The sequence below is a fragment of the Mustelus asterias genome, chromosome 13, assembly GCF_964213995.1.
Source record: "Mustelus asterias chromosome 13, sMusAst1.hap1.1, whole genome shotgun sequence".
In the NCBI taxonomy this organism is placed as follows: domain Eukaryota; kingdom Metazoa; phylum Chordata; class Chondrichthyes; order Carcharhiniformes; family Triakidae; genus Mustelus; species Mustelus asterias.
This window is the reverse complement of record NC_135813.1, coordinates 62,218,174-62,244,061: the sequence shown is the minus strand read 5'-3', so window position 1 is coordinate 62,244,061 and position 25,888 is coordinate 62,218,174. Positions and strand designations below refer to the sequence as shown.

Genomic DNA, 25,888 nt, shown 5'->3' with positions numbered 1-25,888 from the left:
CTGCTAATTAAATGGTAAAATGGCAGTTTGAGTTTGCAACCCAGCAAGGCAATATAATTGGGTCCAAAAGCTAGAGGCCCATGACTCGCCACATTGTCATTGACAATGGGTCCTCGAGATGGCTATTGAAAGGAAGGTTATGGGCCATTTTTCCCAGCAGGTGAGATGGCCAAGCTGGGTTATGACATGCAGATGGCCTTTGTATAGCTCTCTTAGCATTTGTTCTGTGCAGCCCACAATGTGTCTGTGGTGAACCATAGATGGTTACCACTATGGGTACTTGTACATCTGTTACTCTTGTTACTGTTGGGGTTAGGGTTGGGGTGTTCCACCTGTTAGCATTGTTCTGTGGTACACTCCGTTTGGCTCCGCCTTCTTACAGGAGTATAAAGGTCACTGCTACTTCCTAGTAGCCCTTAGTCTGGGACAGTATTGTTAAGCAGTATGCTCTATTCTTGTTGTGAATAAAAGCCTTTATTCCCGGGTACGTCCTAGCCTCCCGTGTGAATCAATCGAGCATCAATTTTATTCACAACAAAATAGCGAAAATTTTGTTCGAAGAAAAATGGAGCAGATGCTGAAACCCGATCGGCTAACCTTGGATCCACGTGCCGCGGGAGCGTCGAACACTTTCGACCATTGGTTGAAGTGTTTCAAGGATTACATCAACGCCTCAACAGCAGTCCAGACCGACGCCAACAAATTGCGGGTCCTCCACGCAAGGATGAGCGACACTGTGTATGCAACAATCCGTGATTCCCAAAATTACAAAGAGGCCATCATAGAACCATAGAAAATTACAGCTCAGAAACAGGCCTTTTGGCCCTTCTTGTCTGTGCCGAACCATTTTATGCCTAGTCCCACTGACCTGCACTTGGACCATATCCCTCCACACCCCTCTCATCCATGAACCCGTCCAAGTTTTTCTTAAATGTTAAAAGTGACCATTTACCACTTTATCCGGCAGCTCATTCCACACTCCCACCACTCTCTGCGTGAAGAAGCCCCCCCTAATATTCCCTTTAAACATTTCTCCTTTCACCCTTAACCCTTGCCCTCTGGTTTTTTTCTCCCCTAGCCTCAGTGGAAAAAGCCTGCTTGCATTCACTCTATCTATACCCATCAAAATCTTATACACCTCTATCAAATCTCCCCTCAATCTTCTACGCTCCAGGGAATAAAGTCCCAACCTATTCAATCTCTCTCTGTAACTCAGCTTCTCAAGTCCCGGCAACATCCTTGTGAACCTTCTCTGCACTCTTTCAATCTTATTTACATCCTTCCTGTAACTAGGTGACCAAAACTGTACACAATACTCCAAATTCGGCCTCACCAATGCCTTATATAACTTTACCATAACACTCCAACTTCTTTACTCGACACTCCGATTTATAAAGGCCAATGTACCAAAGGCACTCTTTACGACCCTATCCACCTGTGACGTCACTTTTAGGGAATTCTGTACCTGTATTCCCAGATCCCTCTGTTCAACTGCACTCTTCAGAGTCCTACCATTTACCCTGTACGTTCTTCTTTGGTTTGTCCTTCCAAAGTGCAATATCTCACACTTGTCTGTGTTAAATTCCATTTGCCATTTTTCAGCCAATTTTTCTAGTTGGTCCAAATCCCTCTGCAAGCTTTGAAAACCTTCCTCACTGTCCACTACACCTCCAATCTTTGTATCATCAGCAAACTTGCTGATCCAATTTACCACATTATCATCCAGATCATTGATATAGATGACAAACAACAATGGACCCAACACCGATCCCTGCGGCACACCACTAGTCACAGGCCTCCACTCAGAGAAGCAATCCTCCACAACCACTCTCTGGCTTCTTCCATTGAGCCAGTGTCTTATCCAATTTACCTCCTCCCCATGTATACCTAGCGACTGAACCTTCCTAACTAACCTCCCATGAGGGACCTTGTCAAAGGCCTTGCTGAAATCCAGGTAGACAACATCCACCGCCTTCCCTTCATCCACTTTCCTGGTAACCTCCTCGAAAAACTCTAATATCATAGAAATCATAGAAACCCTACAGTGCAGAAGGAGGCCATTCGGCCCATCAAGTCTGCACCGACCACAATCCCACCCGGGCCCTATCCCCACATATTTTACCCGCTAATCCCTCTCACCTACACATCCCAGGACACTAAGGGGCAATTTTAGCATGGCCAATCAGCCTAACCCGCACATCTTTGGACTGTGGGAGGAAACCGGAGCACCCGGAGGAAACCCACGCAGACACGAGGAGAATGTGCAAACTCCACACAGACAGTGACCCAAGCCGGGAATCGAACCCAGGTCCCTGGAGCTGTGAAGCAGCAGTGCTAACCACTGTGCTACCGTGCCGCCCTAATAGATTGGTCAAACATGACCTACCACGCACAAAGCCATGTTGACTCTCCCTAATAAGTCCCTGTCTATCCAAATATTTGTAGATCCTATCCCTTATCACACCTTCCAATAACTTGCCCACCACCGACGTCAAACTTACTGGCCGATAATTTCCCGGATTTCTTTTGGAACCTTTTTTAAACAACGGAACAACATGAGCCACCCTCCAATCATCCAGCACCTCCCCCGTGAATACTGACATTTTAAATATGTCTGCCAGGGCCCCTGCAAGTTCAACACTAGCTTCCCTCAAGGTCCGTGGGAATACCCTGTCCGGTCCTGGGCCCATCAAATTACTCAAGAAGCTGTACCATAAACAGCCGAACGAAATTCATGCTTGTCACCTATTAGCCACTCGACAGCGGCAGCCCGGCGAAACTATAGGACAGTACCTGCGCGAACTTCAACAGCTAGCCAGAGCCTGCAATTGCAAGAAGGTTTCGGCTACTCAATACACCAACGATCTTATCCGAGATGCGTTCGTGGTGGGAATCGGCTCATCCTATATTCGCCTGTGGCTGCTAGAGCAGGGTAACTTGGACCTGGCTAAGACGGTAGAATTGGCCGATGCAATGGAAACGGCCTCCAGAAGTCTTGAAACCTACCCCACCGACCACGTGGGAACAGCGTGGCAAGTACAGCCACCGCCTCAACTGTACCCGGCGGCTCCTCGGAACTGCGCGATAATGCTCTCAACTTCAGACCTGACGGCTGCGGCAGCTCCTGGAGGCCCACGGTGCTATTTCTGCGGATTGGCGAAGCACCCTCGTCTGAGATGTCCGGCCAGGACGGTGTTTTGCTCCGCCTGTGGGAAGAAAGGGCACTATGCAAAAGTGCGCCGAAGAAGACCCCTTCCAAGCCCAGCAGTGCTGCGTGTGACTCCCCAGGATCCATCTCCTCGTCTTCGGCCTCGTCGATGTCTTCAACCACGTGCGATTCACGGGCGCCGCCATTTCCTATGACCTTTTTTCCTTTTTTTTTGAGGAAGTGACAAAAACGGTTGATGAAGGAAGGGCCGTGGATGTCGTCTATATGGATTTCAGTAAGGCATTTGACAAAGTCCCACATGGCAGGTTGGTTAAGAAGGTTAAGGCTCATGGGATACAAGGAGAAGTGGCTAGATGGGTGGAGAACTGGCTTGGCCATAGGAGACAGAGGGTAGTGGTCGAAGGGTCTTTTTCCGGCTGGCGGTCTGTGACCAGTGGTGTTCCGCAGGGCTCTGTACTGGGGCCTCTACTATTTGTGATATATATAAATGATTTGGAAGAAGGTGTAACTGGTGTAATCAGCAAGTTTGCGGATGACACGAAGATGGCTGGACTTGCGGATAGCAAAGACCATTGTCGGGCAATACAGCAGGATATAGATAGGCTGGAAAATTGGGCGGAGAGGTGGCAGATGGAGTTTAACCCGGATAAATGCGAAGTGATGCATTTTGGAAGAAATAATGTAGGGAGGAGTTATACAATAAATGGCAGAGTCATCAGGAGTATAGAAACACAGAGGGACCTAGGTGTGCAAGTCCACAAATCCTTGAAGGTGGCAACACAGGTGGAGAAGGTGGTGAAGAAGGCATATGGTATGCTTGCCTTTATAGGACGGGGTATAGAGTATAAAAGCTGGAGTCTGATGATGCAGCTGTATAGAACGCTGGTTAGGCCACATTTGGAGTACTGCATCCAGTTCTGGTCGCCGCACTACCAGAAGGACGTGGAGGCATTAGAGAAAGTGCAGAGAAGGTTTACCAGGATGTTGCCTGGTATGGAGGGTCTTAGCTATGAGGAGAGATTGGGTAAACTGGGGTTGTTCTCCCTGGAAAGACGGAGAATGAGGGGAGATCTAATAGAGGTGTACAAGATTATGAAGGAGATAGATAGGGTGAACAGTGGGAAGCTTTTTCCCAGGTCGGAGGTGACGATCACGAGGGGTCACGGGCTCAAGGTGAGAGGGGCGAAGTATGACTCAGATATCAGAGGGATGTTTTTTACACAGAGGGTGGTGGGGGCCTGGAATGCGCTGCCAAGTAGGGTGGTGGAGGCAGGCACGCTGACATCGTTTAAGACTTACCTGGATAGTCACATGAGCAGCCTGGGAATGGAGGGATACAAACGATTGGTCTAGTTGGACCAAGGAGCGGCACTGGCTTGGAGGGCCGAAGGGCCTGTTTCCTGTGCTGTACTGTTCTTTGTTCTTTGTCTTTGTTCTTTGATGATGCAAGCCACGTGCGACCTGCGGGTGCCGCCGTTTTCAACATCATCGACCACGTGCGATTCGTGGGCGCAGCCATTTTGGTCGACACCGGCCGCAGAAGACCAGCAGGGGTCCTCGTCGTCGGCTATCTCAGCTGCCTGTAGTTACACTCGGGATCCAACAGTGGCGTCAATCATCCTGGACCAGGCCAAGCCTCACAGACTCGACAAGTCCATGATGGACATAGAGGTAAATGGGCGCCTGACGCATTGCCTGTTTGACAGCGGGAGCACGGAGAGCTTCATCCATCCGGATACAGTGAAACGGTGCGCTCTCCGCGTGCAAACTGTCAGGCAGACAATCTCCATGGCGTCGAGGTCCCAATCTGTTATCGTTCTTGGGAGCTGTGTGGTAACCTTAGCGGTGCGGGGCACAGTTTACGAGAACTTCAGGCTCCTCGTGTTACCGCACCTTTGCGCTCCGGTACTCCTGGGGCTAGACTTTATAGTCCACCTGAAGAGTGTGACCCTGCAGTACGATGGGCCACTCCCTCCACTTTCAGTGGGAGAACAGCAGCCTCCAAATTGTCCAGCGCGCTCCACATGCAGTCTCTCGACATTCAAAATTACCCTGCCTTCCCTATTCGAAAATCTCGTGCCAGGCTGCAAGCCCATCGCGACTAAGAGCAGCCGTTACAGCGCTGAGGATCGGATCTTTATTCGATCTGAGGTTCAGCAGCTCCTCAGGGAAGGGATCATTCAACCTAGCACTAGCCCATGGAGAGCACAAGTCGTGGTGGTCAAGACTGGAGACAAGCCCCGGATGGGCATAGACTATAGTCAGACCATTAATAGGTACACGCAGCTGGACGCGTACCCTCTCCCGCGCATATCTGACATGGTCAACCAGATTGCGCAGTACCGGGTGTTCTCCACCATTGACTTGAAGTCAGCCTACCACCAGCTCCCCATTCGCCCAGAGGACCGCAAATATACAGCCTTTGAGGCGGATGGCCTTCTCTACCACTTTTTAAGAGTCCCTTTCGGCGTCACAAATGGGGTCTCGGTCTTCCAGCGTGAGATGGACCGAATGGTGGACCAAAACGGGCTACGGGCTACCTTCCCGTACCTGGACAACGTCACTATCTGCGGCCATGACCAGCAGGACCACGACGCCAACTTCCAGAAGTTTTTACGCACTGCGTCTCTCCTGAACCTGACCTACAACAAGGAGAAGTGCGTATTCAGCAAGCACCGCCTAGCAATCCTTGGATACGTGGTGGAAAACGGGGCCATCGGCCCCGATCCAGACCGTATGCGTCCCCTCCTTGAACTTCCCCTACCCACTAGCATCAAAGCACTGAGAAGATGCTTAGGCTTCTTCTCGTACTATGCACAGTGGGTTCCCAATTACGCGGACAAAGCCCGTCCGCTCATAAAATCTACCTCTTTTCCCCTGACAGCAGAGGCTCGCCCAGCCTTTGAAAGGATAAAAGCCGACATCGCGAAAGCCACGATGCACGCTGTCGATGAGTCCATCCCCTTTCAGGTGGAGAGTGATGCATCTGATTTCGCTCTGGCCGCCACACTTAACTAGGCAGGCAGGCCCGTCGCCTTTTTCTCTCGCACCCTCCAAGGCCCTGAAATTCGGCACTCCTCTGTGGAAAAAGAGGCTCAGGCCATTGTGGAGGCCGTACGGCATTGGCGCCATTATTTGGCTGGCAAACGGTTTACCCTGCTCACGGACCAGCAGTCCGTGGCCTTCATGTTCAACAACACGTTAAAGGGAAAAATTAAGAATGATAAAATTTTGAGGTGGAGAATCGAACTCTCCACCTACAACTATGATATCATGTACCGTCCGGGGAAGCTCAATGTGCCCTCAGATGCCCTGTCGCATGGAACGTGTGCCAGTGTGCAGGAGGACCGGTTACAGGCCCTCCACAATGATCTCTGCCATCCGGGGATCACTCGGCTCTTCCATTTTGTAAAGGCTCGGAATCTGCCCTACTCCATAGAGGATGTCAGGTCGATAACTCGAAGCTGCCAGGTATGTGCAGAGTGCAAGCCGCACTTCTATCGGCCTGACAGGGCACACCTCATTAAGGCCACTCGCCCTTTTGAACGACTGAGTGTCGACTTCAAGGGCCTCCTTCCTTTGACAGATCGGAATGTGTATTTCCTCAACGTGGTTGACGAATACTCCCGATTCCCCTTTGCCATCCCCTGTTCTGACATGTCCTCTGCCACGGTCATCAAAGCCCTGCGGAGTCTTTTTACCCTGTTCGGCTACCCCAGTTATATCCACAGTGATAGGGGTTCGTCGTTTATGAGCGACGACTTGAGGCAATACGTGCTCTCTAAAGGAATTGCCTCAAGTAGGACTACGAGTTATAACCCCAGGGGTAACAGACAGGTTGAGAGAGAAAACGCTACAGTCTGGAAGGCTGTTTTACTGGCGTTAAGGTCTAGGGGTCTTCCAGTCTCCCGTTGGCAAGAGGTACTTTCTGATGCGCTCCATTCAATCCGGTCCCTCCTGTATACGGCAACCAACGCTACCCCACATGAGCGGATGTTTACCTTCCCTAGGAAGTCTTCCTCTGGGACCTCACTGCCGTCTTGGTTGACGTACTCAGGACCTGTCCTCCTGCGGCGGCATGTTAGGGCCCGCAAGTCCGAAACTTTGGTTGAACAGGTCCATCTCCTCCACGCCAACCCTCAATATGCCTATGTGGCATATCCTGACGGGCGAGAGGACACGGTCTCTATCAGAGATCTGGCGCCTGCAGGGGACCTGGAAACCCCCATCACTCCCACACCCCTGGTTAGGATTCCTTTGCCCATTCTCTCCCCTCCTGACACGGCGCGGGCAGCATTGGGACCTCAACTTAATCTTCTTACTCCCGTGTACAGCTTGCCTGAGTCCAGGAGATTGTCGCCACCTCGCGGTCCACAGGCATGTGAGGAACTGGAGGAGTCACTGGACACCACCTTGGAGAGAGGGTCGTCACCACGGTCACCAGAACCGGCACTGGAGCCAGTGCTGCGGAGGTCGCAGAGACGGTGCGGCCCTCCGATACGGCTGAACTTGTGAACATATGGACAGTTCGTATTGTCTCCTTACCCCACCGGCCTTTGTTTTTTAAAGGAGGGGTGAATGTGGTGAACCATAGATGGTTACCACTATGGGTACTTGTACATATGTTACTCTTGTTACTGTTGGAGTTAGGGTTGGGGTGTTCCACCTGTTAGCATTGTTCTGTGGTACACTCCGTTTGGCTCCGTCTTCTTACAGGAGTATAAAGGTCACTGCTACTTCCTAGTAGCCCTTAGTCTGGGACAGTATTGTTAAGCAGTATGCTCTATTCTTGTTGTGAATAAAAGCCTTTATTCCCGGGTACGTCCTAGCCTCCCGAGTGAATTAATCGCGCATCAGTGTCGTTAGTGGTTCTCCAGAGATAATGAGGTGCAAGTTTCTTTAATAATGTCAGCTACCCTTTTTGTTCTGGGACCACAGACATAGAAAGGTCTTTATCCAGATTTCAAAATGGCTGAAATGGCCATGGGGGCATCGATATTTTTTAAAATGTGAGTTCTTAGCCCCCTCACAATATCAGGGAGCATATTGCAACACCTCTCTGACAGTCACCCGTTGATGGGTTCAATATTCTCCTGGAATCGTACACATATCACGAATCATTTTGCTTCAAGAAAAGCTAGATGGAAATTGGACTATTAAGGGAAATGTTTGAGATACATTGATAACTTAAAAATAAAGTTTGGAGACGGAAAGCAGAAACACTGAGGAAAAGTACTGGTCACAAGTAGAGAGATGCAGGATCCTAGCAAGAGATGTGTGTGACAGCCTGCTACACATTTCAGTTCAACTGGTCCCTATGTTCTTTGTGATCAGAGTTTATCTTCAATGCTGTCAGTGTGATCTGAAGCCACACCAGTGAAACACATATTATATCAATTGAAAATGGTGGTCTGGTACATGTGACCATTTGTGTTTCGCTATTTTTGTGAGGTGTAATGAATGTATGAATGAGATAATACCACATGTAAATCAAAAAGCTGCTTTATTATAAAATTGAGAAGTAAGTGTAGAGACTAATATGTATGTCAGTCCAGGTATCAGCAGGGGCTCAATGGTAAAAAGTAAAGTTTATTTATTAGTCACAAATGAGGCTTACATTAACACTGCAATGAAGTTACTGTGAAAATCCCCAAGATGGTAGAACTCTCAGCTCTGAATCTGAAGCTTCTATCTCACTCTAGGGACTTCAGTCGGATTTGAACAGACATTCTCGAGTACGGACAGAGGGATGTACTATCTTTCAGATGAGAGCCATGATGTCGAGATACCGGCGTTGGACTGGTGTGGACACAGTAAGAAGTCTCACAACACCAGGCTAAAGTCCAACAGGTTTATTTGGTTGCACGAGCTTTCAGAGCGCTGCCCCTTCACCAGGTGAGCGGAGAGTTGGGTTCACAAACAGGGCATATATAGACACAAACTCAATTACAAGATAATGGTTGAAATGAGAGTCTTAACAGGTAATCAAGTCTTTACAGGTGCAGACAATGTGAGTGGAGAGAGGGTTAAGCACAGGTTAAAGAGATGTGAATTGTCTCCAGCCAGGACAGTTAGTGAGATTTTGCAAGCCCAGGCAAGTTGTGGGAGTTACAGATAGTGTGACATGGACCCAAGATCCTGGTTGAGGCCATCCTCACGTGTGCGGAACTTGGCTATCAGTCTCTGCTCAGCGACACTGCGCTGTCGTATGCCTTGAAGGCCGCCTTGGAGAACGCTTACCCAAAGATCAGAGGCTGAATGCCCATGACTGCTGAAGTGTTCCCCAACAGGAAGGGAGCACTCTTTCCTGGTGATTGTTGAGCGGTGTCCATTCATCTGTGGTCGGAGCGTCTGCACGGTCTCCCCAATGTACCATGCCTCGGGACATCCTTTCCTGCAGCGTATCAGGTAGACAACGTTGGCCGAGTTGCAAGAGTATGTACCGTGTACCTGGTGGATGGTGTTCTCCCGTGAGATGATGGCATCCGTGTCGATGATCCAGCACGTCTTGCAGAGGTTGCTATGGCAGGGTCGTGTGGTGTCATAGTCACTGTTTTCCTGAAGGCTGGGTAGTTTGCTGCGAACCGAAGAGGAAAGAGTGGAATTGGACTCCTCCAGAAGGTCGCTGCCTCGACTCAACATGTATGCCCAAGCCATCAGGAGGTGCGTCAATGCCAGATTCATGGGCCGCACTCACTAGATAGCCCCGAACATCACCCAAACACAACGCAACGCCATCCACGCTCTCAAGACCAACCGCAACATTGTCATCAAACCAGCAGACAAAGGAGGGGCCACCGTCATACTGAACAGAACGGATTACTGCAAAGAAGTGTACCAACAACTGAACAACGAGGAACACTACAGACACCCGCAGATCCGACCAAAGAACACACCTGTCAACTCAATAGACTGATCAAGACCTTTGATCCGGACCTTCAGAACACCCTCTGTGCTCTCATCCCACGTACTCCCCCACGTTGGAGATCTCTACTGCCTCCCTAAGATACACAAGGCCAACACACCCGGCCATCCCATTGTATCAGGCAATGGGACCCTGTGTGAAAACCTCTGGGTTTCCTCTGGGTGCTCTGGTTTCATCCCATAATCCAAAGGTGTATGGTTTAAGTGGATAGGTCATGCTAAATTGCCCCTTAGTGTCCAAAAATGTGTGGGTTAGGATTATCCATGGTAAATTTGCGGGGTGACGGGGATTGGACAGAGGGGAGGGCCTGAGTGGGATTATTTTTTGGAGAGTCGGTGCAGACTCGATGGGCCGGATGGCCTCTTTCTGCAATGTAGGGGTTCAGTGGTAACCTTCACAGACTTGTGTACACACACATACTACTACAGGTCTCTATGTTGCTGCACTCTCTTTAACATTGTATCATTCAGTTCACATTGGTTCTCTTCGTAAGTCTGTTACTATCTGTCCCATGAGAGTTTCATATTATCTTTGAACATTTTGAAATATTGTCCTGCATGTTGAATTCCAGGCAAATAATTTATACCAAAAAGAGCAGTGATCCCAGAACCTATCCCTGAGGAACACCATTGTACTCTGGCCTGAAAAACAACCATTCGCCACTACTCTGCTTCCATCCCTTAAGTATCCATAATGCCCTTTTCCAAATGACAATTTATTTTATCTTAGCTCATTTACTATAAGAGTTTTTTTTCCCTGTAAGATCCTCGATGGGCCGAGTGGCTTAATTCTGCTCCTATGTCTTATGGTCTTATGATGGCCAGAACTTCCGCAATATGATGCCACCCATCCAGCTTGGATGGTTTTTCCACTTAAATTCTGCCAATCTTTTATCCTATCCAATATTGCTATTGCCTCATCATTGTTACTTTAATAACATTAATAACTATTTAGTATGTCAACCATGCTCTTTGCCCGCACAAGAAGATCTCTTTTTTCAACCCCTAATCAATCCCACCTTTTTTTTTTTGCCTACCTTTTACTATTTGTGTGTTTATAAAAGAATTTTGGGTTCCGTTTATGTTCAACTTCTCATCGGTTCTCGTAGTCTGGACTAAATCTTACCAAGAAATGGCAGCGTTGTTTCTAGTGAGAAAACCAGCGTGTTTCTATCCACAGAAACCGGTCGGTTTTCTCTCCAGATTTTACCACACTGCCAAAAAAAGTCAAGGGGGTGTGATTCATTTACACAAATTCACCATAGACTGCTTTGCGTTTGCAGACTGTCTGATCCCTCCTATTTCTGATTTCTTTGTTCTAGCGCTATTGTGCAGCTTGTTTGGCCTCTCTAATTTTTGAACCCCTCCCCCCCAACTCCCCTCCTCCAAATTAGATTAAACCCTCCCCACAGTACTGGTTAAGTTTACAGCCAGGATCTTGGTCCCAACTCTGTTGAGGTCACCCTGTTCACCACCCATACCCAGGTCTGATGTCAACGCACTAAGAATTGAAGTCTTCTCTCATGCACCACATCTCCAGCTACTCATGAACCTGATTTATCCCACTATTTATAAACTCAATCGCATGTGGCACTGCCTTTGAGATCCTGTTTCTCAATTTCCTCTCCAGTTCCTGACTGCAGAACTTCAATCCTTTTCCATCCTCAGAGAAATCATCTTAGAATCCCTATAGTGCAGAAGGAGGCCATTCGGCCCATCGAGCCTGCACTGACAACAATCCCACCTAGGCCTTATCCCCGTAACTCCACATATTTACCCCGCTAATCCCTCTAACCTACGCATCCCATAAGGGGCACTTTAATATGGCCAATGCACCTAACCTGCACATCTTTGGATTGTGGGAGGGAACCGGAGCACCCGGAAGAAACCCATGCAGACATGGGGAGAATGTGCAAACTCCACACAAACAGTCACCCAAGCCGGGAATCGAACCCAGGTCCCTGGAGCTGTGAGGCAGTAGTGCTAGTTACTATGCCACCGTGCCGCCCCAATCTTTCATCCTGTTTCATTGGTCCCCACATGGAGCACAACTTCTAGCTGTCTCCCTTCCTACTTCATAATATTATGCACCCTCTCAAGAATGTCCTTTATCCTAACACCAGTGAGGCAGCATCCACTGTAAGATGCCTGGCCTCATTTGTAGGGATGCCTGTTCATCCCCCTATTGCATCTCCGATGACCATTGCATTTCTACACTTCTTGCACTTATTAGTGCAATAATTTGCCCCACTGATGTGGATATGTTCTAGAACATTCCCCCTGTGTGTCATCATCCTCTCTGGTACTCACAGCATGAAATTTGACAAGGAACTATTCAATGAATAGCATGACACTAGGAAGTTCTAAGGAACAGAGAAACTTTGACATGTTTGTCCACAGATCTCTGAAGGTGAATGGGCATGTTAATAGAGTGGTGAAAATGGCATATGGGTCACTTGCCTTTATCAATCAAGGCATAAATTACAAAAGCAAGGAAATCATGTTGGAGTTCTATAGAACTCTGGTGAGGCCACAGCTGGAGTACTGTGTGCAGTTCTGGTCGCCATATTATCGGAAGGATGTAATTGCACTGGAGGGGGTGCAGAGGAGATTCATCAGGATGCTGCCTGGAATGGAATATTTAAGTTATGAAGAAAGGTTGGGTAGGCTTGGGTCATTTTTGTTGGAGCAGAGAAAACTGAGGGGCGACCTGATCGTGGTGTACAAGATTATGAGGGGCATGGACAGAGTGGATGAGGAGCAGCTGTTCCCCTTAGTTGAAGAGTCAGTCAAGGTGAGGGGCAGGAGGCTTAGGGGGGATGTGAGGAAAATCTTTTTTACTCAGAGGGTGGTGACAGTCTGGAATGAGCTGCCAGGGAGGGTGGTGGAGGAGGGTTGCCTCACATCCTTTAAAAAGTACCTGGATGAGCACTTGGCACATCATAACATTCAGGGCTATGGGTCAAGTGCTAGTAAATGAGATTTGGTGAGAGATCAGGTGTTTCTGCACTTTATATAGGGGAATTTCACAATGACTTCATTGCAGTGTTAATGTAAGCCTTACTTGTGATTAATAAATAAACTTTACTTCTCTAATGTGTCGGTGCGGATTCAATGGGCTGAAGGGCCTCTTCTGCGTTGTATGATTCTATGATTCTATGAAAACTAGATACTGAAAGCCACAGTCCAAAAAAGGACAGTTTCAGGGAAGAATTTAATTTTTTTCCCTATATGAATAATGCTGTGAATGACAACTAAAACTATTTTGTTATGTATTGTAAAATATTGTTTGTTACATGATATAATACCCCCGTCATAATATGATGGAGCATAAACTCCATCTTATTAAACCTGCTACATTCAGCAGTGCTTTTCTCAGTGGTGCATAATCTAAACGAATAACACATTATGTCGAGTATCTGCCTGTATCCTGAAATGTTGTCAGTAGAGTCACATGATAGCTAATATATTATTGATTCACATCAGTGCAACATGGCTCACAGCCAGATTTTATTTTAAGTATTAATACTGTGGCAGCTTTTTCACAAAAATGTTCAGGAAGAAATTCATTTTAATTTCTCTGTGTGAAATGGTTTCACTTTATCGATCTTTGTAAGCCATTAGTCAGTATTTAGCAATCTGCCCGGATCATTATGAGTACATCCAACAACTGACATTGGAAAAGTAATGGATTACATTGAATCTAAAAGCATTTGTGTTGGCTCATATTCAGAACTTGAAAATTTAGGATCTTATTCCGGAGACCCAATTTCTTGAGAAATAAATACAGGTAAGGGTGATCAGAGAGGGTAAGGAGGGGAAACAGGTCTAATAGGATTCTGCACCAAATCATATCTTCAAACATAATGGAATCTAGTGATACCGGTGAATGATTTTCTATTGAACTAACAGGGTTGCAGTGCCTGCATCTACATTCACCTCTGTTTCTCTCACCACTTATCAGATAATGATTTACGATCAAGACTTTCCTCCCAAAGGATTTAAACCATTCCCTGTTTCTCATGAAGCGCTAGATTGGAGGAGATGCAGAATGAGTTACCCCTCTCTCGTACAATGACAGATTACTGTGGATGCTGGAATCTAAAACAAAAACAGAAAATGCTGGAAAATCTCAGCAGCTCTGATAGCATCTGTGGAGAGAGAATAGAGATAATGGGGGAGATTTTACCATTTTTTTCCGAGCGATGGGCAGACTTGAAACTTGGAGAGTTTCAGATCCATTTTTTGGGTGAGTTTTCAGGCCCCCCCCCCCTCCCCCATACGCACTGTGCCTGTAAAATTCTGAGTGAGCCTGTTGCTCGCTGCGGAAAGCTGTGGGCGGGGCTTAATGCACCGAAAGCCTGCAGAGGGAGGTAGAGCGCATGTGCAGGCCTCTGATGGTGCACATGCGCATTAGCAGTAGCAGGGATCCGACAGAAAAGGGAGAGATGTCAGGCCCCTGCTAGTGCAGGCAGCCTGAAGTAGCTTCCCCCCTACAATCACAGGGGCCCGCAGCCCAAGATACTGCTCCACTGACACCGCTCCCCCCCCCCCCCCCCCCCCAACTGCCCAGACCGATCACGGATCTCCTCCCTCTCCCACCGATCGCGGCCCCACCGTCCTCACCCCACCGATCACTGCAGAGTGGCAGCAGGCCCCCTTCCCCCATTAGCCCTGCCCCATTAGCTCCTCCCCATTAGCCCCTCCCCATTAGCTCCACCTCCCATTAACCCCACCCCATTGACCCCTTTCCTGGCGAGGTCATAAAGGGGGGCGGACCCAGTTGATTGAGTGCCGGGCTCACTAAGCAAATGTTAATCAACATTTAAATAAATTTCCATTCATTAACCTGTCTCCTACCCATTTCCAGTGAGAGGCTGACCGCGCCCGAAATCTGGCGCTTGTAAAATGGCGCCGGTCGTGAAAACCAGTGCCAATCGCCCCACTTTACCACCGTGTCATTCCTGAAAATGGGCGCAACGCAATGGTTAAAATTGCCCCCAATGTTTTGAGTCTGGATGACCCTTCATCAGAGCTCAGAAACAAGTGTGTTTGTCTGGTCTGAAGGTATTAATACTGCTCTCAGGGGCTTTCAGCTCTTGGCGTGGAGTGATGCGCAATCACTTTGCCTTCTGTTAACCAATGCCAACTTTGAGCATCTCCAGCTCAAGTATTTGTGGGTTGTTGTTTCTCTTCCCACACCGAGTGACGCACAAGGCAGACTTTCCATAGCGAGGTATTTCCTGGAACCGGTTGCTAGCTGGAGGGGCGCCTCTCCACATCAAGCATGGCTGAAGAGGAGTCTCTCCTGCCAGTACCACCTGCCATTGGCAAATCCATTTTTAGATTGACGCTCAACCTTTTTGGCTGTGCTGTGAACGCATCTTCCTGACCATCAAGTCCTGGGATGGGAGGTAAAAGCTGGAGCTTCTGGCTCAGAGGCTGGGATGCTACCCCCTGCGCCCCTCTACCCTCACAGCATGACTATGCTATGAGCTAAATACAAGCCTTCATTTGTGCTATTCCTCTGAGGACTAGCAGTTAAGGTATGGCACAAATTTGATGCATGATTAAGATCCCGCTGTTCTGTTGCATCAAATGCAGCACAGGTTAGATGATGAGCATTTCTCAAAGCTTAGCCCTAATTTTTCTGAGCAGTACCTTTTGTTGTTTCACCATTGTTGTTGGCATCTGTCATGAGTTGTCCATGTGCCTCCTCTCAGCTGGCATTGCCGGTTTTGTGTCACATATAACAACCTGCAGATGGTATGCTATATGGATTCAGGATTGATGAGGAACTCCATTGAGACAGCCCAGCCTTTAAAGTGTATTTATTAGTGTCACAAGTAGGCTTACATTAACACTGCAATGAAGTTACTGTGAAACTCCCCCAGTCACCACACTCCAGCGCCTGTTCGGGTACACTGAGGGAGAATTCAGCACGGCCATTGCATCTAATCAGCACGTCTTTCGGACTGAGGGAAGAAACCGGAGCACCCGGAGGAAACCCACGCAGACACGGAGAGAATGTCCGAACTCCACACAGACAGTGACCCAAGCCGGGAATCGAACCTGGGTCCCTGGCGCTGTGAGGCAGCAGTGCTAACCACTGTACCACCGTACCTTTACGTTGGACCTTTGCAGTCAGCTGAGGTAGGAGACTTTTACCCACAAGTCAGGGTAGGATTTCAACCCGCTTCGAACAAACCTTAAATGTTCCTGTCATTTCAGAGCATTAATTGTGAATGTAATGATGGTATTGTTAGTGTGACATCGCTTTTCTTAACCACCGAGGGAATGGGGAAAAATGCTGCACATTCTCCAAATGTGGTAATCCAGAAGGAAGTTTATGAAGATTCTCATAGAATCATAGAGTCATAGAGGTTTACAGCATGGAAACAGGCCCTTTGGCCCAACCTGTCCATGCCGCCCTTTTTTTTTAAACCCCGAAGCTCGTCCCAATTGCCCACATTTGGCCCATATCCCTCCATACCCATCTTACCCATGTAACTATCTAAGCACTTTTTAAAATACAAAATTCTACCCGCCTCTACTACTACCTCTGGTAGCTTGTTCCAGGCACTCACCACCCTCTGTGTGAAAAAATTGCCCCTCTGGACCCTTTTGTATCTCTCCCCTTTCACCTTAAACCTATACCCTCTAGTTTTAGACTCCCCTACCTTTGAGAAAAGATATTGACTATCTAGCTGATCTGCGCCCCTCATTATTTTATAGACCTCTATAAGATCAGCCTTCTACGCTCCAGAGAAAAAAGTCCCAGTCTATCCAGCCTCTCCTTATAACTCAAACCATCAAGTCCCGGTAGCATCCTAGTAAATCTTTTCTGCACTCTTTCTAGTTTAATAATATCCTTTCTATAATAGGGTGACCAGAACTGTACACAGTATTCCAAGTGTGGCCTTACCAATGTCTTGTACAACTTCAACAAGACGTCCCAACTCCTATATTCAATGTTCTGACCAATGAAACCAAGCATGCCGAATGCCTCTGTCCACCTGTGACTCCACTTTCAAGGAGCTATGAATCTGTACCCCTAGATCTCTTTGTTCTGTAACTCTCCCCAACACCCTACCATTAACTGAGTAAGTCCTGCCCTGGTTCAATCTACCAAAATGCATCACTTTGCATTTATCTAAATTAAACTTCATCTGCCGTTCGTCAGTCCGCTGGCCCAATTGATCAAGATCCCATTGCAGTCTGAGATAACGTTCTTCACTGTCCACTATGCCACCAATCTTGCTGTCATCGACAAACTTACTAACCATGCCTCCCATATTCTCATCCAAATCATTAATATAAATGACAAATAACAGTGGACCCAGCACTGATCCCTGAGGCACAGCGCTGGTCACAGGCCTCCAGTTTGAAAAACAACCCTCTACAACCACCCTCTGTCTTATGTCATCAAGCCAATTTTGTATCCATTGAGCTATCTCAGCCTGGATCCCGTGAGATTTAACCTTATGCAACAACCTATCATGCGGTACCTTGTCAAAGGCCTTGCTAAAGTCCATGTAGACAACATCAACTGCACTGCCCTCATCTACCTTCTTGGTTACCCCTTCAAAAAACTCAATCAAATTTGTGAGACATGATATTCCACTCACAAAGCCATACTGACTATCCCTGATCAATTGTAACCTTGGTCAGTCTGAGAAGATTCCATCCAATTATCTGTATCTTATACATGGAGGATATACAAGTGAGCAGGAGCATACCACCGTATTGCCTCATTGGAACATGGTCAGACAAAGAAGGCAAGCTTGGCAGCTATTAATGGAGGCTAACACTGATAATGGGAGTGTATTGCTATTGGATTTTGTTCATATTGTGAACTGTGAGGTTAAAGCTCCATAGGATTTAGTTATCCAAACCTTCATCACAATTTTAAACTGAAAAACAAGTAAATATCTCAGCATGAGCTTCTCACACTAATTGCTTCTATGTTACTTTAGTTAGCCTCTCACGCTACTCTCATTCCACCCCCTGGCCACTACCACTCTGGGGCAGCATGGCGGCACAGTGGTTAGCACTGCTGCCTCACAGAGCCAGGGACCTGGGTTCGATTCCTGGCTTGGGTCACTGTCTGTATGGAGTTTGCACGTTCTCCCCGTGTCTGCATGGGTTTCCTCTGAGTGCTCCAGTTTCCTCCCAAAGATGTGGGTTAGGTTCATTGGCCATGCTAGAACCGCTTCTACACGCGAACCATTCCAAAGGATTATTTTTCGGAGGGATTGGCAGGGTAAATATGTGGGGTTACGGGATAGGGTTGAATTGTTGTCGGTGCAGGCTCGATGGGCCGAATGGTCTCCTTCTGTACTGTAGGGATTCTGTGATTCTATTCTATGCTAACCCCTTGATGCCTGTGAGGGCAAACCCTGCCCTCTGCACCCCAACCCAATCTCCCACATTTCTCAGACCATCTCCTACATTTCTTGTTATCTCAAGAAAGTTCCAATCTCTCAGAAAGCGCTCACCACCCATCCTCCTGTCACCACCCCCTTCCCCGCCCCCGCACCCCCTCGCTGCCTGAAACCCCTCTCATCTACTTTGTTTTTCTGTTAACTTCCCATTCTGTTACTCACTCTGCAGTCTTCTTCGTTTCTCTGCTTCAGTTGTACAAAACTCCAGATCTCTCTCATTTCCTCAGGAACCTCAACCTCCCCTCATGTCTTATGCCTACCAGTTCCTTTAGTCTCTCAAACTCCCTCAGTCTTCCAGTCTCCCTCATTCTCCCTTGGTCTCTCTCAGTTTGCCGTGCATTTCCGCAGTCTCTCTTGCCCCATTGTGCAGACCCGCAGTTTCTGAATCTCTTGGGCAATATCTCTCTGTTTTTAACGAGATCATTCTCTTCATATATTTAAAAATACTGAATACATTTTGGAATGTCATTTTGTTTTGAAAGGCTGCCAGAAGCTTACAGCTTTGAAGGTGGAATTGAAGACGGCAATTGTCCATTGAAGAATTCCTCCAAGGCAATGTTGTAGCAGTGCTGATATTGTAGCCAGGTGTGGAGACTGGGCCGTGCCACACTCGTTCTTCACTGGCTAGCTTTACTGCTGTACCTTGGTAAAGCTGCCAGTTGAAGAGCTGTTGTGGGCGGCCATTTTACCACTGACGACATTTGGAAAGGATGGAATGTACCATATAAAGTGGAGAGAAGCTCTGTCACGTTCTGTTCACTGCGGACAAACAGTTTGAAGATACAGTCTGATCGTTGGGAACTTGTTTAAAGAGAAACCTTGCTATATGAAGAGGCTGCCCTGCCATTAGAACCACTTCTACACGCGAACCATTCCAAAGGATTATTTTTATTGAAGCAATAGTTTGGAAGGCTCTCAATACACTGTGATTGGCAGAATGGGCCACACTTGCAAAGTGCTCATTTTTCTATTGAAAATGAACTGGAGGCCATTTGGCCCATCGAGCCTGCACTGACAACAATCCCACCCAGGCCCCATCCCTGCAACCCCCCACATTTACCCCACTAATCCCTCTAACCTACACATCCCAGAACACTAAGGGGAAATTTATCATGGCCAATGCACCTAATCTGTACATGTCTACTGTAAGTCTGCAAAAGGATGCTGGAGCTTTCAAAGCTGTCATATTTCTATCCCTCTGATTCTTATTTCAGTATTTTTCTGTATTTGTTAATTTTGATGGACATTAATGCCCTACCCGAGGCAGGCTTGAAGAGAGCACACTGCTGATTTTCCACCTCTGTCTGATTAATGCTAGGGCAAGAAGACTCATGGATGACTTTGCTGCCTCACCATCAATTGATGCACTTACGTGGGGAAGTGATGTTGTGGACAGGGTATTTATCACCTGGAAAGTGAACCCTGTGGTTGCTTGCGCACTCGTGTAGGGATTGGGAGGCCCCTGGTTCAAAGACACTCAGTGGGTGCCCACTGAGGGATGGCCCACTGAGAGCCAGCTGCCTGTCCTTACTATTGAGCCCACTGCCCCCCTTCCACCCCTCTGGTGCCCCCCAATCCCATTTTTATTCACCTGGGTCCCTCAGTGACTCTGTGCCTCGGTGAGTGCATTGTCAGCAGCTACCACTCTCGCTGTCACTGCCTGGAATCTGAGTGGTTGGCAGCTCTTGGGGGTGGGATTTTTACTCCAGGGTCTTTAATCCTGACGAAGGCCTGTCTCTGGCCACTTAACTAACCATAGAGAAATCATAGAATCATACAGTGCAGAAGGAGGCCATTTGGCCCATCGAGCTTGCACTGACAACAATCCCACCCAGGCCCCATCCCTGCAACCGCCCACATTTACCCCACTAATCCCTCTAACTTACGCATCCCAGGACACTAAGAGGAAATGTATCATGGCCAATGCACCTAACCTGTACATCTTTGGACTGCGGGAGGAAATCGGAGCACCCGGAGGAAACCCACGCAGACATGGGGAGAACGTGCAAACTCCACACAGACAGTGACCCAAGCCGGGAATCGAACCCGGGTCCCTGGAGCTGGGAGGCTGCAGTGATAACCACTGTGCCACCGTGCCTCCTGATTCAGCATTTGATTTGGCCTACCCAAAGGAGGTGATGCAGCATGCTGCTGATTCTCCAGATGGTGGACAAGACCCCCACTGCCTCGATTATATACTGCCCTGTTCCTGTGTACCAATAATGAAAGGTTTCCTGCTCTCTATAACTATTGGATTTCTTGTGCTATGTATTGGATCAGAATATTGCTCACTCACCTAAAAATTAAGGATAGGTGGGAGAAGGAGGATTGCCCACTCTGGTCTACATTGTGACCAGGTTGGGGAGGCTGGAATCCCTACCTTATACGCCAACCCACCCCCTGCCTCAGAACCCGCCAGGAGAGATAAAATTCTGGCCTTTGAAAAATACTAGTTTATGAGAGAGAAGGTGGAGTAATTTAATATGGATTAGGGAAGGCCAAGCTTGGCTATATATTAAAGCCAGAAGATTGTGGGAGAACGTCAATACTGAGGGAAACTTGGAGATCAACAGGTGGAAAACCAGGGAACAGATGAATTAGTAACAGCAGGTTATTAAAGGCCAGAAACTTTTTTTTATTCATTCATGGGACATGTGCATCGCTGGCTGGCCAGCATTTATTGCCCATCCCTAGTTGCCTTTGAGAAGGTGGTGGTGAGCTGCCTCCTTGAATCGCTGCAGTCCATGTGTTGTGGACGACTGGTGCATTACTGATAAATTATCAAAGAAATGTTACTGAGTAATAAGTGATTGCAGGCTGTGCTTTTGTACAGTATCCATGAGTGGTAGAACGGTCTATGCTTTCACTCTGATGGACCAACAGGGTACAGCAGTAAAGAAAGAATAGTTTTGGAGAGTTAAAACCATAGAATAATACAACATAGTTTAAAGTTTTAAAGCTTAAAGTTTATCAGTGTCACAAGTAAGCTTACATTAACACTGCAATGAAGTTACTGTGAAAATCCCCTAGTCGTCACACTCCAGCCCCTGTTCGGGTAGATTGAGAGAGAATTTAGCACCTAACCGGCATGTCTTTTGGAGTGTGGGAGGAAACCGGAGCACCCGGAGGAAATCCACGCAGACACAGAGAGAACATGCACAGATTGTGCCCCAAGCTGGGAATCAAACCCGGGTCCCTGGCGCTGTGAGGCAGCAGTGCTAACCACTGTGCCCCCGTGCTGCAGGAGGGAACCACTGAGGCTGCATCCACTCTTTTGACAAGCAATGCAGTTAGCCCCGTTTCCTTGTTCTGTCTCCATATTTAGCCCCGTTTCCTTGTTCTGTCTCCAAGTTTATCTCCTTCAAATAGCCAGTTCTCTTTTCAGAGTAAGGGAAATGGAGAAAGAGCGAGCATTTCAGACATCAAGACAGTGACAGAAATCTCTTGAGTTCTCATTTTATGATCCTTTGCAAAGACATGTTTTTTAATATAATTGGACTTCCATCTGGAGTAAGCTTGCAAATTGTGCATCTGGTACATCAGATTTCAGATAGCACGTTCTGGGGATTGCATTTCAATAAAAACTATCAGCAAAATACTGTGGACACGAGGAATCTGAAATAAGTGCAGGGAGTGTTGTGAATACTCAGCCACTCTGCCTGGATCTGTGGAAAGAGAAACTCAGTGAATATATCAGAGTGTGAGCTTTCAACATTTCAATAGCCCCATCAAAAAAAAGTACCATAATCGTATAGTGTTTCCCCAAGCAGGGAATTAGGTAACTGAAGGAAACTAGGAGCAGGAGTAAGCAATTCAGCCCTTTGATCCTGCTTCGCCATTCAATATGATCATGGCTGATCCGGATACATATTTAATATAATTGACAGAAGAACCAGGGGGATGGCGGGGCAGGGGTGCTGGTTGGTGTTTGAGATTAGACACTTCTTAATGAGTTGTTTACTAAAAAAGGTAAAGTCCTCAGGACCATGTGGAAAGAACAGGGAAGTAGGACTAATCGAATAGCTGTGTCAATGTGACAAATGTGTTATAGATTCTAACATACGCTGGGACTGTGAATAGCTCAGAACATCCTGTTTGGATTTATGCATTGGGGACCTGAGCACATACTAATGTTATTTGCGTATTAATGAAGTTGAACGGTATACAGGTGCTGGATATTAATAGAGGTTCCACGAACACGCATAAAGCTATACCTATTGAAACTGTGGAGTGCTTGAGCTTGGTAGTGAAAGCTTGGAAACTCTGTGAATTAATGTAAGACATTCCTACCCATTACCAACTGGCTTTCCAGAATAAAACAATTAGGACCAATATCATGCAATGCTAAACTATGGTGAATCCGACAATCAACTTGCCAGAACTACTATGTGCACAAGGCAAGCCCGTTTGCTTACAGATTGTTCAAACTGGTGTGGGATAACCAGCTTCCAACTCTATTCCATTTATTTAGCATTGTAGTATTTTAATATATTTATCTGTACTCACATTGGTACCACGTGAATGGCAGTGTCTCTGAGGAATCTGTACTGGGGCTTCAGCTTTTCACCATATTTATCAATGACTTTAATGAAAGAATGGAAAGTTGTTTATCCAATTTTACAGGCAACCCCAAGTTAGGAGATATATTAAACAATGAAGATGGGAGCAGAGAATTGCAAAGGGATCTTGAAAATTTAAGTTGAGTGAACAAAACTGGAGTTCAATGTGGAAAAGGTCATTTAAGGTCATCCACATGTGACCAAAGAAAGATAAACCAGAGTATTTTCTACACGGTGAGAAGTTAGGAACTGTTCAGGAATAGAGAGATTTAGCAATCCATGTACAGAAATCAGGAAACGTTTGTGGATTAGCACAAATAATAATTTAAAAGACCAATGGAACATCAGCCCTTATCTCGAAAGATCTGGAGTACGAAGGGAGAGAATTAAAAGAGCCATAGAGTCATTCAGTGCAGAAAAGACCCTTCGGCCCGTTGAGTCTGCACCGACAATAACTACCGCTAAAGTCACGCTATTCGCATTTTCCAGCACTTGTCCCATACCCCTGAATGCTATGATGTTTCAAGTGCTCACCCAAATATTTTTTGAAGGTTGTAAGGTTCCTGGCCTCCACTATCTCCCCAGGCAGCACATTCCAGATTCCCACCATCCTGTGACTGAAAGACTTTTTTCTCAAATCCCCTCTGAATCTCCTGCCCCTCACCCTAAAACTATGCCCCCTCATGATTGACCCCTCAACCAAGGGGAACAGCTGCTCCCTCCTCACCCTCTCCATACCCCTCATAATCTTATGCACCTCAATCACGTCCCCCCTCAGCCTTCTCTGCTCTAAAGAAAACAATCCAAGCTATCCAGTCTTTCTTTATAGCTCAAATGCTCCATCCCAGGCAACAAATTGGTTAAACTCATCTGTACCCCCTCTAGTGCTATCACATCCTTTCCATGGTGAGGTGACCAGAACTGCACACAGTATTCCAGCTGTGATCTAGCCAACATTCTATACAGCTCCAACATTACCTCCTTGTTCTTATATTCTATACCACAACTGTTAAAAGCAAGTGTCTATTTGCCTTCTTGACTATCCTATTCACCTCCTCTGCCACCTTCAGGGATCCGTGAATAATTACCCCAAGTTCCTCTGAACTTCCCAGTGTCCTGCCTTCCATTAAATGCTTCCTTGTTGATAGGGTTAATAGACAGAAACAATTTCCTTTAATGGGTGAGTCTGGAAGAATGGGGCATTTGCTTCAAATTAGACAACAGCAAAATAATCTCCCACTGCATTGATCAGCTTTATTTTTAGCTCAAATAACACAGACCAAAGCTGATGTCAGGATAAGCCCTTTCTCACACAAGGGGTAGTGGACATATCTACACACTCCCTCATAAAACTAATGAAGTTGGGGTTAACAGTTGAAAATTTCATTACTGAGATTGATGGGTTTATGCTCGGAATTGATATTAAGGTTTATGGAACTAAGGCAATGGAGTCATAGAATCATAGAAGTTTTACAGCACAGAAAGAGGCCCTTCAGCCCATTGTGCCTGTGTCCGCCATCAAGCACCTATCTATTCAAATCCCATTTTCCAGCATTGGTCTGTAGCCTTGTATGCTACGGCGTTTCAAGTGCTCATCTAAATGCTTCTTCAATGTTGTGAGGGTTCCCACCTCTACCACCCTTTCAGGCAGTGAGTTCCAGATTCCCACCATAATGAATAACATTAAGATACAGATCAGCCATGATCAAATTGGATGTCTCAGCAGGTTAGAGGGACTAAACGGTCTACTCCTGTTGTTATGTTCCTAAGATATTACAAATAGATTCTTAAGTTGTGCTGTAGTTGCCAGTGTTCTCTGCTGCTCCCTATCTACAACACACAATGACTGTGATGTTAATGGCTGTTCTCAGCTGCACTGATTAAACCTCATCTGAATTTGTCAAAGGAAGCTTCAGGTGGCCTTTGTGTTATAGCGGATGTAAAAATAAAGCTGATCTATTCAGTGGGCATTTCTTTTTCTGTTTTTTTGGAATCATCTGAAGCACATCCTTCCAGATTAGATGTTTCTTTGTTCTGATCTTTTTTCTCCTGTAACACATTCTGCTATCTTCACTCTTGCTACTATTAGCACTCTTTAGTCCTTAGTGGCACCATTAACACTCCCATTTATTTTATGTCTATGACACCTTTGTCAATGTCTGTATTGGTCCGGTCTGTATTGGTCCGACCTATCCCTGTCTTTCTGTTCTGCTCTACCTCCTCCCCCCCCACAACCACGATATAATTCATTCCATTTCTACCCCTCTTCAGTTCTGTACAAGGATCATATGGACTCGAAACATGGCTTCTCAGCCTTTTGGCTAAGATCAAGTGTAGTATCGACATGCTGTACTTGGTTGAAGTCATTAGGTTACATTGTGGCTTCATTTGAAGCAATTTTTAAAAGCGGCATCTCGGCCTTTTGGCTAACATGCAAATGAGATCAAGCCTTGGAGGAGGTGCAATGCCTACTCCAATCAGCTTGGATCATGTAGATCAAGCCCAAGACAGGAGGTGAGAGCCCTGTCCTGTCAGCTTGGATCGGGAATGTCTCACTTGATGAGACTCTGAATTGGACTTGATTGGACTGAATTGGATAAATAAATTTTTTAAAAATTCTGTTTGTCTCTCTCCACAGATGCTGCCAGACCTGCTGAGTTTATCCAGCATTTTCTGTGTTAGTGTTAGATACTCAATGCTTGGCAAAGCCATGTTAGAATTGCCCTAACCCCAGACATCAACCCACATCCCAAACCACTCTTGTTGTTTGCCTAGGGTTTTTTTTAGCGTGT

General features: G+C 46.8%; 1 non-coding gene across 1 annotated transcript; it reads left to right on the top strand.

Annotated features, from left to right (window-relative positions):
- The first annotated feature begins 25,397 nt into the window (after window positions 1-25,397).
- Window positions 25,398-25,587, top strand: LOC144503253 (U2 spliceosomal RNA). The gene has a single exon (XR_013499466.1). It is a non-coding gene; the product is annotated as a U2 spliceosomal RNA (small nuclear RNA).
- The last annotated feature ends 301 nt before the right edge of the window (window positions 25,588-25,888 follow it).